This window comes from Ranitomeya variabilis, chromosome 4, assembly GCF_051348905.1.
Source record: "Ranitomeya variabilis isolate aRanVar5 chromosome 4, aRanVar5.hap1, whole genome shotgun sequence".
Lineage (NCBI taxonomy): Eukaryota > Metazoa > Chordata > Amphibia > Anura > Dendrobatidae > Ranitomeya > Ranitomeya variabilis.
In genome coordinates this window covers 704,323,738-704,339,798 of record NC_135235.1, presented here as the reverse complement: position 1 = coordinate 704,339,798, position 16,061 = coordinate 704,323,738, and the positions used below count along the sequence as shown (strand labels likewise).

Below are 16,061 nucleotides of genomic sequence, written 5' to 3'. Positions count from 1 at the left end.
CTTCCTCTGTTCCCGAAAGTGATCCGAAAAATCAAGATGGAGGGGGTTCCAGTGATTCTTATCGCCCTGGATTGGCCACGTCGCGCATGGTATGCAGAACTCGTTCATCTCGTATCCGACGTCCCCTGGCGGTTCCCAAACCGCCCAGATCTGCTGCGCCAAGGACCAATCTACCACCAGAGCTCAGGGACCCTACGTTTAACGGCTTGGCTGTTGAAACTTGGATCCTAACTCAAGCAGGTTTCTCCCAGCAGGTCATCACCACCATGATCAGCGCTCGCAAGACGTCTTCCGCTTGCATCTATCACCGCACCTGGAAAGCCTTCTTCTCATGGTGCAGGCTCCGCGGTCGCTCCCCTCTCGTTTTCTCCATTCCTTCCATTCTGGAATTTCTCCAGTCCGGCTTGGATTCCGGCCTGGCGCTCAGTTCCCTCAAGGGTCAGATCTCAGCGTTATCTGTGTTGTTCCAGGGTAAGATTGATGCTAACTTGCAAGTCAGGACCTTTTATTCAAGGGGTCTCCCACGTGGTACCCCCCTACAGAATGCCGTTAGAGACCTGGGATCTCAATTTGGTCCTGAGCATCCTTCAGGAATCTCCATTTGAACCTCTGCAAGACGTCCCGCTGACCATCCTCTCCTGGAAGGTTGCCTTCCTTGTGGCAGTAACATCTATCAGGCGCGTCTTGGAGTTGGCTGCACTATCCTGCCGGGCGCCTTTCCTTTTCTTTCACCAGGACAAAGTAGTCTTACGCCCATCTCTGGCTTTTCTCCCCAAGGTGGTTTCATCCTTCCACCTTAATGAAGATATCATTCTTCCCTCCTTCTGCCCACAGCCGAGACATAGGGTCGAAAAGGCCCTTCACACCTTGGACGTGGTACAGGCCCTCAGGAGGTACGTTTCTAGGACTGCTCCTTTCCGCAAATCAGACTCCCTCTTTGTCCTCCCGGAGGGTCACAGAAAGGGTTCAGCCGCGTCTAAGGCCACAATAGCCAGATGGTTCCGATTGGCTATCCAAGAATCTTATCGGGTCAGGGGCAGGCCTATCCCGGCAGGGGTTAGAGCACACTTTACTCGGTCAGTGGGTGCTTCCTGGGCCAATCGGCACCAGGCAACGGCGGAGCAGGTTTGCAAGGCCGCAACATGGTCTAGCCTGCATACTTTCACAAAGCACTACAATGTCCACCCTAAATCTTCCGCGGATGCGGCCCTTGGCAGACGTATTCTGCAGGCAGCTGTTGTGCACTTAGTCAGATGGTACACAGAGTTATTTGTTTGTATTGTTCCCCACCCAGGGACTGCTTTGGGACGTCCCATGGTCCTGTGCCCCCCAATGTGGCGAAGGAGAAATAGGGATTTTTGTGTACTCACCGTAAAATCCTTTTCTCTGGGCCACTGTTATGACCCCAATGGCGAGGGTCTCAGAGAAATAAGCAAGTCTGCGAAGTACAAAAATCCGGCTCATAGGGCAGTGGTAACTGGGTTGACCATATATCTACTCCTAACGCCAACACTAGAAGTAGCCGGGGAACATGCCTACGTTGGTCACTAGATGTCTCGCGCCAGCCGGAGAGCTAACTACCCCTAGAAGAGGAAAACAAAGACCTCTCTTGCCTCCAGGGAAAAGACCCCAAAAGTAGGATACAAGCCCCCCACAAATAATAACGGTGAGGTAAGAGGAAATGACAAACACAGAGATGAACTAGGTTTAGCAAAGAGAGGCCCACTTACTAATAGCAGAATGTAGTAAGATAACTTATATGGTCAACAAAAACCCTATCAAAAATCCACGCTGGAGATTCAAGAACCCCCGAACCGTCTAACGGCCCGGGGGGAGAACACCAGCCACCCTAGAGCTTCCAGCAAGGTCAGGATACAGATTATATACAAGCTGGACAAAAATGCAAACAAAAAACAAATAGCAAAAAGCAAGAAAGCAGACTTAGCTTAATCAAGCAGGAACCAGGATCAGTAGACAAGAGCACTACAGATTAGCTCTGATAACAACGTTGCCAGGCATTGAACTGAAGGTCCAGGGAGCTTATATAGCAACACCCCTGACCTAACGACCCAGGTGAGCATACAAGGGATGACAGACATACCCAGAGTCAAATCACTAGTAGCCACTAGAGGGAGCCAAAAGGTAAATTCACAACAGTACCCCCCCCTTAGTGAGGGGTCACCAAACCCTCACCAAGACCACCAGGGCGATCAGGATGAGCGGCGTGAAAGGCACGAACTAAATCGGCTGCATGCACATCAGAGGCGACCACCCAGGAATTATCCTCCTGACCATAGCCCTTCCACTTGACCAGGTACTGAAGCATCCGCCTGGAGAGACGAGAATCTAAGATCTTCTCCACCACGTACTCCAACTCGCCCTCAACCAACACCGGAGCAGGAGGCTCAGCAGAAGGAACCACAGGCACAACGTACCGCCGCAACAAGGACCTATGAAATACGTTGTGAATGGCAAACGACACCGGAAGATCCAGGCGAAAGGATACAGGATTAAGGATTTCCAATATCTTGTAAGGACCAATGAATCGAGGCTTAAATTTGGGAGAGGAGACCTTCATAGGAACAAATCGAGAAGACAGCCATACCAAATCCCCAACGCGAAGTCGGGGACCCACACCGCGGCGGCGGTTGGCAAAACGCTGAGCCTTCTCCTGTGACAACTTCAAGTTGTCCACCACATGATTCCAGATCCGCTGCAACCTATCCACCACAGAATCCACCCCAGGACAGTCAGAAGGCTCCACATGTCCCGAGGAAAAACGAGGATGGAAACCAGAGTTGCAGAAAAATGGCGAAACCAAGGTGGCAGAACTAGCCCGATTATTAAGGGCAAATTCAGCCAACGGCAAGAAGGTTACCCAATCATCCTGATCAGAAGAGACAAAACACCTCAAATACGCCTCCAGAGTCTGATTAGTTCGTTCCGTTTGTCCGTTAGTCTGTGGATGAAAAGCGGACGAAAACGACAAATCAATGCCCATCCTACCACAAAAGGATCGCCAGAACCTGGAAACAAACTGGGATCCTCTGTCCGACACAATATTCTCAGGAATGCCGTGCAAACGAACCACGTTCTGGAAGAACACAGGAACCAGATCAGAAGAGGAAGGCAGCTTAGGCAAAGGAACCAGATGGACCATCTTGGAGAAACGATCACATATCACCCAGATGACAGACATGCCCTGAGACACCGGAAGATCCAAAATGAAATCCATAGAGATGTGTGTCCAAGGTCTCTTCGGGACAGGCAAGGGCAAGAGCAACCCGCTGGCACGAGAACAGCAAGGCTTAGCTCGAGCACAAGTACCACAGGACTGCACAAATGACCGCACATCCCTTGACAAGGAAGGCCACCAAAAGGACCTGGCCACCAGATCTCTGGTGCCAAAAATTCCCGGGTGCCCTGCCAACACTGAGGAATGAACCTCGGAAATGACTCTGCTGGTCCATTTAGCAGGCACAAACAATCTGTCAGGTGGACAAGAGTCAGGCCTACCAGCCTGAAATCTCTGCAACACACGTCGCAGATCTGGAGAAATAGCTGACAAGATAACTCCTTCCTTAAGAATACCCACAGGTTCAGCGACTCCAGGAGCATCAGGCACAAAGCTCCTAGACAGAGCATCGGCCTTCACATTCTTAGAACCTGGTAAATACAAGACCACAAAGTCAAAACGGGAGAAAAACAATGACCAGCGGGCCTGTCTAGGATTCAGGCGTTTAGCAGACTCGAGATACATCAGATTTTTGTGATCAGTCAAGACCACCACACGATGCTTAGCACCCTCGAGCCAATGACGCCACTCCTCAAATGCCCACTTCATGGCCAACAACTCCCGATTGCCCACATCATAATTTCGCTCTGCCGGCAAAAACTTCCTAGAGAAAAAGGCACAAGGTCTCATAGTAGAGCAACCAGGGCCTCTCTGCGACAAAACGGCCCCTGCCCCAATCTCCGAAGCATCCACCTCAACCTGAAAGGGAAGTGAGATGTCAGGCTGGCACAAAACAGGCGCCGAAGTAAACCGGCGTTTCAACTCCTGGAAAGCCTCCACGGCAGCAGGAGCCCAGTTAGCCACATCAGAGCCTTTCTTGGTCATATCCGTCAACGGTTTAACAACGCTAGAAAAATTAGCGATAAAACGACGGTAGAAGTTAGCAAAACCCAAGAACTTCTGAAGACTCTTAACTGACGAGGGTTGAGTCCAATCATGAATAGCTCGGACCTTGACTGGGTCCATCTCCACAGCAGAAGGGGAAAAAATGAACCCTAAAAAGGGAACCTTCTGAACACCAAAGAGACACTTTGAGCCTTTAACAAACAAAGAATTTTCACGCAAAATCTTAAAAACCATCCTGACCTGCTCCACATGCGAGTCCCAATCATCAGAAAAAACCAGAATATCATCCAGATAAACGATCAAAAATTTATCCAGATACTTCCGGAAAATGTCATGCATAAAGGACTGAAAAACTGAAGGTGCATTAGAGAGCCCAAATGGCATCACCAAGTACTCAAAATGACCTTCGGGCGTATTGAATGCGGTTTTCCATTCATCTCCTTGCTTAATGCGCACAAGGTTGTACGCACCACGTAGGTCTATCTTGGTGAACCACTTGGCACCTTTAATCCGGGCAAACAAGTCTGACAACAGCGGCAAAGGATACTGAAATTTGACAGTGATCTTATTTAAAAGCCGATAGTCAATACAAGGCCTCAAAGATCCGTCCTTTTTGGCCACAAAAAAGAATCCCGCACCAAGAGGGGAAGAAGAAGGACGGATATGCCCCTTCTCCAGAGACTCCTTGATATATGAACGCATCGCGGTATGTTCAGGTACCGACAGATTAAACAGTCTTCCCTTAGGAAACTTACTGCCTGGAATCAAATCTATTGCACAGTCACATTCCCTATGAGGAGGCAATGCACTTGACCTAGACTCGCTGAAGACCTCCTGATAATCAGACAAATACGCCGGAACTTCCAAAGGCGTAGAAGTAGCAATAGACACGGGCAGGGAATCTCCATGAATTCCATGACAGCCCCAACTTGACACTGACATTGCCTTCCAGTCCAAGACTGGATTATGGGTCTGTAACCATGGCAAACCCAAAACAACCAAATCATGCATTTTATGCAGAACAAGAAAACGTATCACCTCCCGATGTTCAGGAGTCATGCACATGGTAACCTGTGTCCAAAACTGCGGTTTATTTTCTGCCAATGGCGTAGCATCAATACCCCTAAGAGGGATAGGATTTTCTAATGGCTCAAGAACAAAACCGCAGCGCTTGGCAAATGACAGATCCATAAGGCTCAGGGCAGCACCTGAATCTACAAACGCCATGACAGGATACGATGACAGTGAGCAAATCAAAGTCACAGATAGAATAAACTTAGGTTGCAAATTACCAATGGCAACAGGACTAACAACCTTAGTAAGACGCTTAGAGCATGCTGAGATAACATGTGTAGAATCACCACAGTAGTAACACAAGCCATTCTGGCGTCTATGAATTTTCCGCTCATTTCTAGTCAGGATTCTATCACATTGCATTAAATCAGGTGCCTGTTCAGATAACACCATGAGGGAATTTGCGGTTTTGCGCTCCCGCAACCGCCGGTCAATTTGAATTGCCAGGGACATGGAATCATTCAGACCTGTGGGAATGGGAAAACCCACCATCACATTCTTAATGGCTTCAGAAAGGCCATTTCTAAAATTTGCAGCCAATGCACACTCGTTCCACTGGGTCAGCACGGACCATTTCCGAAATTTTTGGCAATACACTTCAGCCTCGTCCTGGCCCTGAGACATAGCCAGCAAGGCTTTTTCTGCCTGAATCTCAAGATTGGGTTCCTCATAAAGCAAACCGAGCGCCAGAAAAAACGCATCAATATCAGCCAATGCCGGATCTCCTGGCGCCAGCGAGAAAGCCCAATCCTGAGGGTCGCCCCGTAAAAAAGAAATAACAATTTTCACTTGCTGAGCGGAGTCTCCAGAGGAACAGGGTCTCAGGGACAAAAACAATTTACAATTATTCCTGAAATTTCTAAACTTAAATCGGTCTCCGGAAAACAGTTCAGGAATCGGTATCTTAGGTTCTGACATAGGATTTCTGGTAACATAATCTTGTATGCCCTGCACACGAGCAGCAAGCTGGTCCACACTTGTAATCAAGGTCTGGACATTCATGTCTGCAGCAATCACAAGCCACTCAGAGGTAAAGGGGAAAAGAAAAAAAAATGAGAGAGAGAAAAAAAAACTCAGAACTTTCTTTCTTATAATCCCGCTTCTGCAATGCATTTAACATTTAATACTGGCCTGGCAAACTGTTATGACCCCAATGGCGAGGGTCTCAGAGAAATAAGCAAGTCTGCGAAGTACAAAAATCCGGCTCATAGGGCAGTGGTAACTGGGTTGACCATATATCTACTCCTAACGCCAACACTAGAAGTAGCCGGGGAACATGCCTACGTTGGTCGCTAGATGTCTCGCGCCAGCCGGAGAGCTAACTACCCCTAGAAGAGGAAAACAAAGACCTCTCTTGCCTCCAGGGAAAAGACCCCAAAAGTAGGATACAAGCCCCCCACAAATAATAACGGTGAGGTAAGAGGAAATGACAAACACAGAGATGAACTAGGTTTAGCAAAGAGAGGCCCACTTACTAATAGCAGAATGTAGTAAGATAACTTATATGGTCAACAAAAACCCTATCAAAAATCCACGCTGGAGATTCAAGAACCCCCGAACCGTCTAACGGCCCGGGGGGAGAACACCAGCCACCCTAGAGCTTCCAGCAAGGTCAGGATACAGATTATATACAAGCTGGACAAAAATGCAAACAAAAAACAAATAGCAAAAAGCAAGAAAGCAGACTTAGCTTAATCAAGCAGGAACCAGGATCAGTAGACAAGAGCACTACAGATTAGCTCTGATAACAACGTTGCCAGGCATTGAACTGAAGGTCCAGGGAGCTTATATAGCAACACCCCTGACCTAACGACCCAGGTGAGCATACAAGGGATGACAGACATACCCAGAGTCAAATCACTAGTAGCCACTAGAGGGAGCCAAAAGGTAAATTCACAACAGGCCACTCTTTGGGGGACACAGCACCCACCCTGTTAGCCTTTGGCTCGTTACCTTTTTGGTTCTTCCCTTTCTCTCTTTCAAAAAACATGCCCTCACATGGCCATATTGACAGAAAAGTAAAAATGTTATGGCTCTGAGAAAAAGGGGAGTTAAAAATGAAAACGCAAAACTGAAAAAGGCTCCGGGGGTTAATTAAACACAGCTGGCCTCAGGGGCGAACATACCGCCGGTTCAACCAGTGCAACTGCACTGGGGCACAGAGTGGGAGGGGGCCCCAACGGAGATACAAAGCAATGAGGTGAATGACAGCCGGCGGCAGTATTATTGCTAACAGGAGAAGCAGGGGGCCCGCTCTACTGCGCACATGTGATATGACGGTCAAAAAAGGACCTCTTACTGACCTCACCTGTTATTATTATTTATTATTATAGCGCCATTTTTTCCATGGCGCTTTACATGTGAGGAGGGGTGTACATAATAAAAACAAGTACAATAATCTTGAACAATACAAGTCACAACTGGTACAGGAGGAGAGAGGACCCTGCCCGCGAGGGCTCACAATATACAAGAGCATACATTACGCTGCTGTCCGGGCTAGTGTGTGTGTGTATACTGCTGTGTGTGTATATAGGGCTAGTGTGTATACTGCTGTGTGCGTGTATATAGGGCTAGTGTGTGTGTATATTGCTGTATGTGTGTATACTGCTGTGCTTCTATATAGGGCTAGTGTGTGTGTGTGTGTGTGTACTGCTGTGTGTGTGTGTGTACTGCTATGTGTATATAGGGCTAGTGTGTGTGTACTGCTATGTGTATATAGGGCTAGTGTGTGTGTGTGCTGCTATGTATATAGGGCTAGTGTGTGTGTGTGTATGCTGCTATGTATATAGGGCTAGTGTGTGTGTATATGTGTGGCTATGTATATAGGGCTAGTGTGTGTGTGTGTGTGTGTGTGTGCGTGTGTGCTGTTATGTATATTATTATTATTATTATTATTTATTTATATAGCACCATTAATTCCATGGTGCTGTACATGAGAAAGGGGTTACATACAGAGTTATAGATATCATTTACAGTAAACAGGTTTACAGTGACACACTGGTACAGAGGGGAGAGGACCCTGTCCTTGCGGACTTACATTCTATACATATATATATAGGGCTAGTGTGTGTGTGTGTGTGTGCTGCTATGTATATAGGGCTAGTGTGTGTGTGTGTGTGTGTGTGTGTGTGTGTGTGTGTGCTGCTATGTATATAGGGCTAGTGTGTGTGTGTGTGTGTGTGCTGCTATGTATATGTGGCTAGTGTGTGTGTGTGTGTGTGTGCTGCTATGTATATAGGGCTAGTGTGTGTGTGTGTGTGTGTGTGTGTGTGTATTTTCTGCTGTGTATACACATATGTTATCAGGGCCGGACTGGGACCAAAAAGCAGCCCTGGCACAAATAAAAACTCACCAGCCCACATACGAGTGTCGTAGAATCAAATCGTAAAGCACTGACAGGATGTGCCGACTTTTTTGCTTTATTTGTTAAACCAATCAAATGTGTTATGTAAAGTGGTATATGTAACCTGCAGTGGCCATAGGGGGAATAGACATGAATTCAACACAGATGGCCTGCAGACTATTATCACACTGCAGAATATGCTAAAAAATACAGCACTGATCACACACATAACACACACTACAATTACCTCACACACATGTAACACATATACACTACAGATACCTCACACACAAGTAACACACTACAGATACCTCCCACACGTGTAACACACACTACAGATACCTCACACACGTAACACATACACACTAGATACCGCACACACATGTAACACACACTACAGTTACCTCACACACATGTAACACACACTACAGATACCTCACACACATGTAACACGCTACAGATACCTCACACACATGTAACACACACTACAGATACCTCACACACATGTAACACACACTACAGATACCTCACACACATGTAACACACACTACAGATACCTCACACACATGTAACACACACTACAGATACCTCACACATGTAACACACACTACAGATACCTCACACACATGTAACACACTACAGATACCTCACACACATGTAACACACACTACAGATACCTCACACACATGTAACACACTACAGATACCTCACACACATGTAACACATACACTACAGATACCGCACACACACGTAACACACACTACAATTACCTCACATACACTAGATACCTCACACACATGTAACACATACACACTACAGATACCTCAGACACATGTAACACATACACACTACAGATACCTCAGACACATGTAACACATACACACTACAGATACCTCAGACACATGTAACACATACACACTACAGATACCTCAGACACATGTAACACACACACACTACAGTTACCCCACACATGTAACGCACACACACTACAGATAACACACACACTCTGTGCTGCAGCAGTGGCTGATATACATGTGCAGCTCCTTCTGCTCACAGCAAGCACTTTCCCAGCACCTCCCCCGCTCTCTCCTTCTCTGTCGGGGCTGTGGACCAGAGCAGGAGAAGATGTTATGGTGGGGAATTGAGCGGCTTCTCTATCGGTCCCTGGGAGCACACACAGGGAGATATTCCTGACCTTGCAGCTTGATTGCAGGCTCTCTCTCTCCCTCAGAGGCGCCCAGTGCAGGGGGACAGGAGCACTGGCCAATCAGCTCTTCTACCAATCTGATGCTCATTGGCCAGTGTTCTTCTCCAGCAGGCACGCCCCTTTTTTGAATGGCTGAACCCGGCGCAGCAAAAAAATAAAAAATAAATCAGTGCATAGAAAAATGATTGCACCCCCTCATGCCCTGTCACCTCACTAGACGGGAAGAAGTGGGCGTTCTGATGTCCTGATCACAGGCTGCAGCGGGAGGCATGGCCGGAGCAGCACAGCACAGCGTGGCCCCTCATCCTGTTTGTATGTTACCTCCCTGCAGCGCTAGTGATCAGGACGTCAGACCGCCCACTTCCTCCTAATACGGCGCGATCAGTGTGCAAGGGAAGCAAATGCCGCCCGGCGTGCTGGCTGCTGAAGGGAACTCTGGAACGCCCACTGACAACGCGGAGGGGGCGATAGGTCTAGCGGCCCATTACAAGGACCGGCCCTTCTGGCATTTGCCAGAAATGCCCTATGGCCAGTCCGGCCCTGTATGTTATTATAGGCATTTTATACGCAGTGTACATGCATGAGGGGGCCCCCGACGTATTTCCTGCACAGGGGCCCATTGCTGCTTGTGTCTGCCCCTGGCTGGCCTCCAATGAAGGCGTAGAACCATCTCAAGGAGGATCACAAGGAAATGGACAGCATGGGACTTAAATCTAAGTGTCTGAGCAAAGGGTCTGCATACTTATGACCATGTGATATTTCAGTTTTTCTTTTTTTATTAAATTTGCAAAAATTTCTACATTTCTGATTTTTTTTTCAGTCAAGATGGGGTGCAGAGTGTACATTAATGAGAAAAAAATAACTTTTTTGAATTTACCAAATGGCTGCAATGAAACAAAAAAGTGAAAAATGTAAAGGGGTCTGAATACTTTCTGTACCCTCTGTACATTTATTCACGCCTGCAGGAGATGTGTTGTCTCATAGCTCGTGCCCTGGTTTCATGGATTCACTCCACGTCATAAATTCCATTATGTTTTCGATCCTAAGGAATTCAGATTACTGCACAATCTCTCCTGAAATGGGGGCACTATTAGTTTCTCTACTCTTCTGGTCAGGACTCAGTATCTCCAATGGTCCACCATAAATGAGTGCAGCTCTGCTTTAGTGTTGGAGTTCTCCCCTCATACATATGTTGTTGTTGAGGATGTAACGTTTTTTTACCTGTTCATTCTGTATGATAGTTTGATTGTGGTGGGATCGGCCTGTCTCACTTATCTGAGGCTGTAACTCCCTGGGAGTGTTTAAAAAAGGTTTCAATTACCAAATGCCTGAGATCTAAATTGAAGACCCCTCAGCTCTGCACTGTTATAAAAAGTTCTATTTAAATGTCTAATATTTCTTCTTGACATTCATCTGACAGAAAATACTGGTCCTTACGATAGTTTACATTGCTAAGGCTGGTTTCACATTTGCGGTTGTGTCCGCAGCATTTGTGCCGCAATTTTCTGCATGCGTGGTGTAATCCTATCTTTAACATTAGGGATGCAAGTGTCTGCGATCGGTTGCGTTTTGCCGCGTTTGACGACACATGCGTTGTTTCATTGTCTGCGACTTGTCGCGGTTAACACTACATGTTGTAATTTCAGAGGTGTGAATTTGCCGCCTCGAAACGTATGCGGTTGTTAGCGGAAGTAATGTGACGAAAAACACATTTCAGTCTATGTGAACGCATGCCTTCGCAAGCACATGCATTTGTTTGCGTTTGTGAACGCATGCGTTTTACCACAGGAAAACCTGTCTAGACACTGATTAGCCTCCCCCACATACAAGGTGATAAAAAGAGGGAGTGGGCATTTACAGGTCACAACTATGCAGACTGGGAAGAAGATCAGACGCTGGAAAGAACCTGGGAGGAATCACCACTTTGGACAATGTGAGTGTCAAAGCCAATGTCTGTATTTTCTTTTTTCTCTCTCTATATGTCCTAATAATTTCTGTCTCTTTTTTTCTTGCTGCATGCATCAGAATGTCATCTTCTTCTTCTGAGGAGAAACGTCTTGGGCCTGAACAAGGTGGAAATGACAGTGAAGTGACTACTCACCTCCTCAGATTGGTACGTTTTCTGTCACATCTACACATGTGACAATTTTTTTTTTTTCTTTTTTAGAAGTTCTTCAACTGCGGCAGAGGCCGAGCAGGAGCAGCGTGTGGCAAGGAGGCGTGTAAGTATACCTGACTGATTGTACCCTGTTTACGGTATCCTGACTTTACTATTCTTGACTGTTCACTTATTTACTTTGCTCTTTCTTTACCTTTTTCTTCTTAACTCCTTTTTTTTTCTTTACTTTGAATATACTTGCCTGTTTTCTGTATCTGTTGTTTTCTATCTTTTGCTTATGTTAATGTCTCCAACATTAATGTATTTATTTATTTTCTAGGTTCCAGAACGGGATGAGGACCTCATTGATAACGATATCCTCATCTCACTGGTCCATGAGCGAGTCCCGTTGTGGGACACCCGGGTTCCGCAGCACTCGGACAACATGACGATCCAGCGGCTATGGAATGAGGTGGCCCAAGCGATGTGGCATGGCTGGGACAACGCCCCGGCTTGGGTCCACAAGGCATTTCGTAAGTATTGCAATGCGGTGTGATGCAGCAGTGACCTTGGCTGGGATCACACAACTGTGTGTGATGAGAGGAACTCCTGAGAGTTTCTCTCATCACACACAGTTGTGTGTTCCCGGCCAAAAGTGCATTGTCTAACCATTATTATTTTTTCAACAGTGCTCACTGTCAGAACACAATGGCGTTCGATGAAGGATCGTTTCAACAAGGACCTTCGTCAAGAGAGCCGGGTGCAAGGATCAGAAAAGATAAGCATCTGCTGGCATTTTTGAGACCAGTCCTTGCCCAGAGAACGTAAGTATTTTTGAGTTGCATTGGATTGTGTTGTATTGCCTAATCTGTATTTTTCAATTCCACAGGAGTTGGCGCTTTTACTATTATAAATGTTTTGTACTAATGTTTTTTTGGGTTTTTTTGTTCACAGCACCTGGAACAGCACTCTTGACCCTAGTTCTAGAGCAGTCCTTCATCAAACAGCCACGGACCCGTCACAGCCATCCAGCAGCGCAGCAGCAAGTGGGCATGAAACACAGACTGGAGACCAGGAAGCTGGTCCATCAGGTGTTTCCCAGTCCTCTGCCTCTTTTTTGGGGGCTCTTCCCAGCAGCGGCAGAGGGCCTCGGACAGTTTTTGCACCTGAGCTCGATCTTTCACGATGGACTCCAAGGTGATGGGTGATAGACTGGATCGTGGCTTAAACCATATGAATACACTTATTCAGGATGTCACCAGAGACCTTCACCAAGTGAAAGCCGACCTCCAGAGTCCAGCACATCATTTTTTTTTATCAAATAGAAAAGGGCATGTCGGAAAACCTTACTCCTGATCTCCTTCTTAGTGTCATGCATGAGTCCAATGCTGCTTACGTGCAGGCTATGCAGCAGACTCGATATTTTCAGCAGCCAGTGGTGGCATTTCCACCTATGCCAACACTGTCACGCTTGACCTCAATGCCGAGCTCTGCTGCATACCACTGCATGGCCACAACCATTCCAAGCACTGCCGGACACCACTACAGCGCCACCATCATGCTGAGTGCTGTTGGACATCCCACCGCCACCACCATGCCAACTGCTGCTCCTGCTTGGACATCCTCCCCTGCCACCACCATGCAGCAGCAACAGCATCCGGATCAGGACAGGTTGGCCACCATCACCAGGTCCCAGCTGCAGCAGCAGCACCCGGACCCTGGCATGCTTTTCACCATCACCAGCATGCAGCAGCAGCAGCACCCGTACCCTAGAATGGCTTTCACCACCACCAGGATGCAGCAGCAGCACCCGGACCCTGGCATGGCCTTCCCCACCAGCACCATGCAGGAGCTGGACTCTGGCATGGCCTTCCCCACCACCACCATGCAGCAGCTGGACCCTGGCATGCTTTTCAGCACCACCACCATGCAGCAGCAGCACACGGACCATCACAGGTCGGCTACCATGACCAGGCCGCAAGAAATGAGTCCACCGAGGCTCCCCAGACCGCATCGCCGATCCCAAAAATGGAAAGAGAAATAGAAAAAGCGGACTATTGAGGTCCCTCCCCCCTCACCTACCAATGTGTCTGTGATGTCAGGTTTGTCTCGCCCTTCTAGTGTCTCTGCCTTCCCATGCCTCCAGTACCATCCCTGAACTCCCTGACGCCACTAGTTTAATTGCCCCTTCTCCTGCAACCCCTGCATCGTCTTTAGTCAGCCAGGCCTGACAGCTACACACACCCCAGTTCTGTCACTCTACCCCAAGGCGGCGCAGTTAATTTTATTTATTTTTTAAATAAATGTTAATGTTTTTTGCCCCAATACTGTTTGGTTATTTGTGTTTTTCACCGCCGGCAACACACACCATGCGCTGAATACTTTGTTTTTTGGCCACCTCATAGCTCCAGGAGTTATTAAGTAGAACACTGCAGCTTTGTGTGTTTGGTATGGAGCTATGAGTTGTCAAAAAATAATATTACTTGTATTTTCTCCATAATCTCTTCACTCTGCTTAATCTATGTGACGCAGACTGAAGAGACAATGGCGGTAATACAAAGCAGATCTATACTCAACAGGTCATGTGTCATAAATAGCGAGTTCATGATGCACAAAACTCTGCATCTTGAACTAATTATTTATGACACCTGACTTGGTGAGTAGAGAACTGCCTTGTATAACCTCCCTTTTCTCTTCAGTCTACATAATCTATTTTACACAAACTGAAGAGATAATGGAGGTCATACAAGGCATATCTATACTCACCTGGACAGGTGTCAGAAATAGTGAATTCATGAGGCTGGGTTTTGTGCATCATGAAGTCATTATTTCTCACACATGAACTGGTGAGTATAGATCTGCTTTGTATTATACCTCCATTGTCTCTTCAGTCTGCGTCCAATAGATACCGCAGAACAGATTCAGGATGTAAATGAAGTAAACTACCTTACCACTAACAACATAAGTGGTTTTTAGAGGATAGACATAGGAGATTCGGTACAGGTATCAAAACACGTTGTTTATTAACAAAAAATATTAGTAACATTTAAAACATAACTGGTACAGACTCAAACCCAACAGCACATTTTACACAATATTATCTTGCCATGCCACACGTCCGATGTCAGAAACAAAATAGGCAGCAAATTGGTCCCACATGTGGGCAACTTCAACACTTGATGCTGGTAATCTGGCAATGGGTTTGCAACTGGTTCATCCAGTTCAATGTTGGGTCGCTCCTTAGCCATTATGTAATTGTGGAGAACCACACAGGCTTTGACAACCTCATCGACTGTCTCCATTTTTAGATTAATGGCTGTCCCAAGAATGCGCCATTTTGAGACAAGAATCCCAAAGGTACACTCAACTGTTCTTCGGGCCCTGGTCAGTCTGTAGTTATTAATCCTTTTAGTGTGGCTCAAGTCCCGACTGGAATATGGCTTCAGTAGGTTTTCACACATCTGAAAGGCCTCATCCCCCAACCATAACAAATGGCATTGGTGGGCCTTGATTGTTGGGGAGAGGTCGTGGCAGGGGAATATTAAAAGTTTTACCATACAAATGTTGGCCCATATCCGAGTTCTTGAAAGTCTGTGAATCATTGCCACGGCCAAAAGCTCCAATATCCATGGAGATAAAGTGACAGTCCGCATCTGCTATTGCCACGAGCACTACAGAAAATTATTTCTTGTAGTTAAAGTACTTGAATCCAGATCTGGCAGGTTTGATAATGCATATGTGCTTTCCATCCACTGCTCCCAAACAGTTATGGAAATTACACATTCTCCAGAATTTGTCGGCAATTTCTATCCACATGTCCGTGGTGGGTAGGGGGATAAATTCATCCCGGAGACTGTTCCATAAAGCCCGGCAGGTGTCCACAGCTATTCCAGACAAGGTGGAAATTCCAAGCCGGTACTGAAAGTGGAGCGATGATAAGCTCTCTCTGTAGCCAGGAATCTGCCAAAAAAAAGAAATAAATTACAAACAATTACATTTATGATGGGGGTTTGCTAAACACATAAAGGAAAAATCAAATAATACATGGTAGAACAATAATAATTATGACAGGCATATGTTTAGAATTATTACAGACCTTATTGTGACCAGGAGACGTTCCTCTGCAGGAATCGCTCTATGGAGCTGGGTGTCCTGTCTCTGGATATCTCCTTGGACACGACCAAGGAAATCCTGAAAA

The 16,061-nt window shown here is 46.7% G+C and overlaps 1 protein-coding gene across 2 annotated transcripts in view; it reads left to right on the top strand.

The window, feature by feature from the left end:
- LOC143766472 (uncharacterized) overlaps window positions 1-16,061 on the top strand; it is a 58,842-nt gene that overhangs the window by 37,016 nt on the left and 5,765 nt on the right. The window lies entirely within an intron of this gene.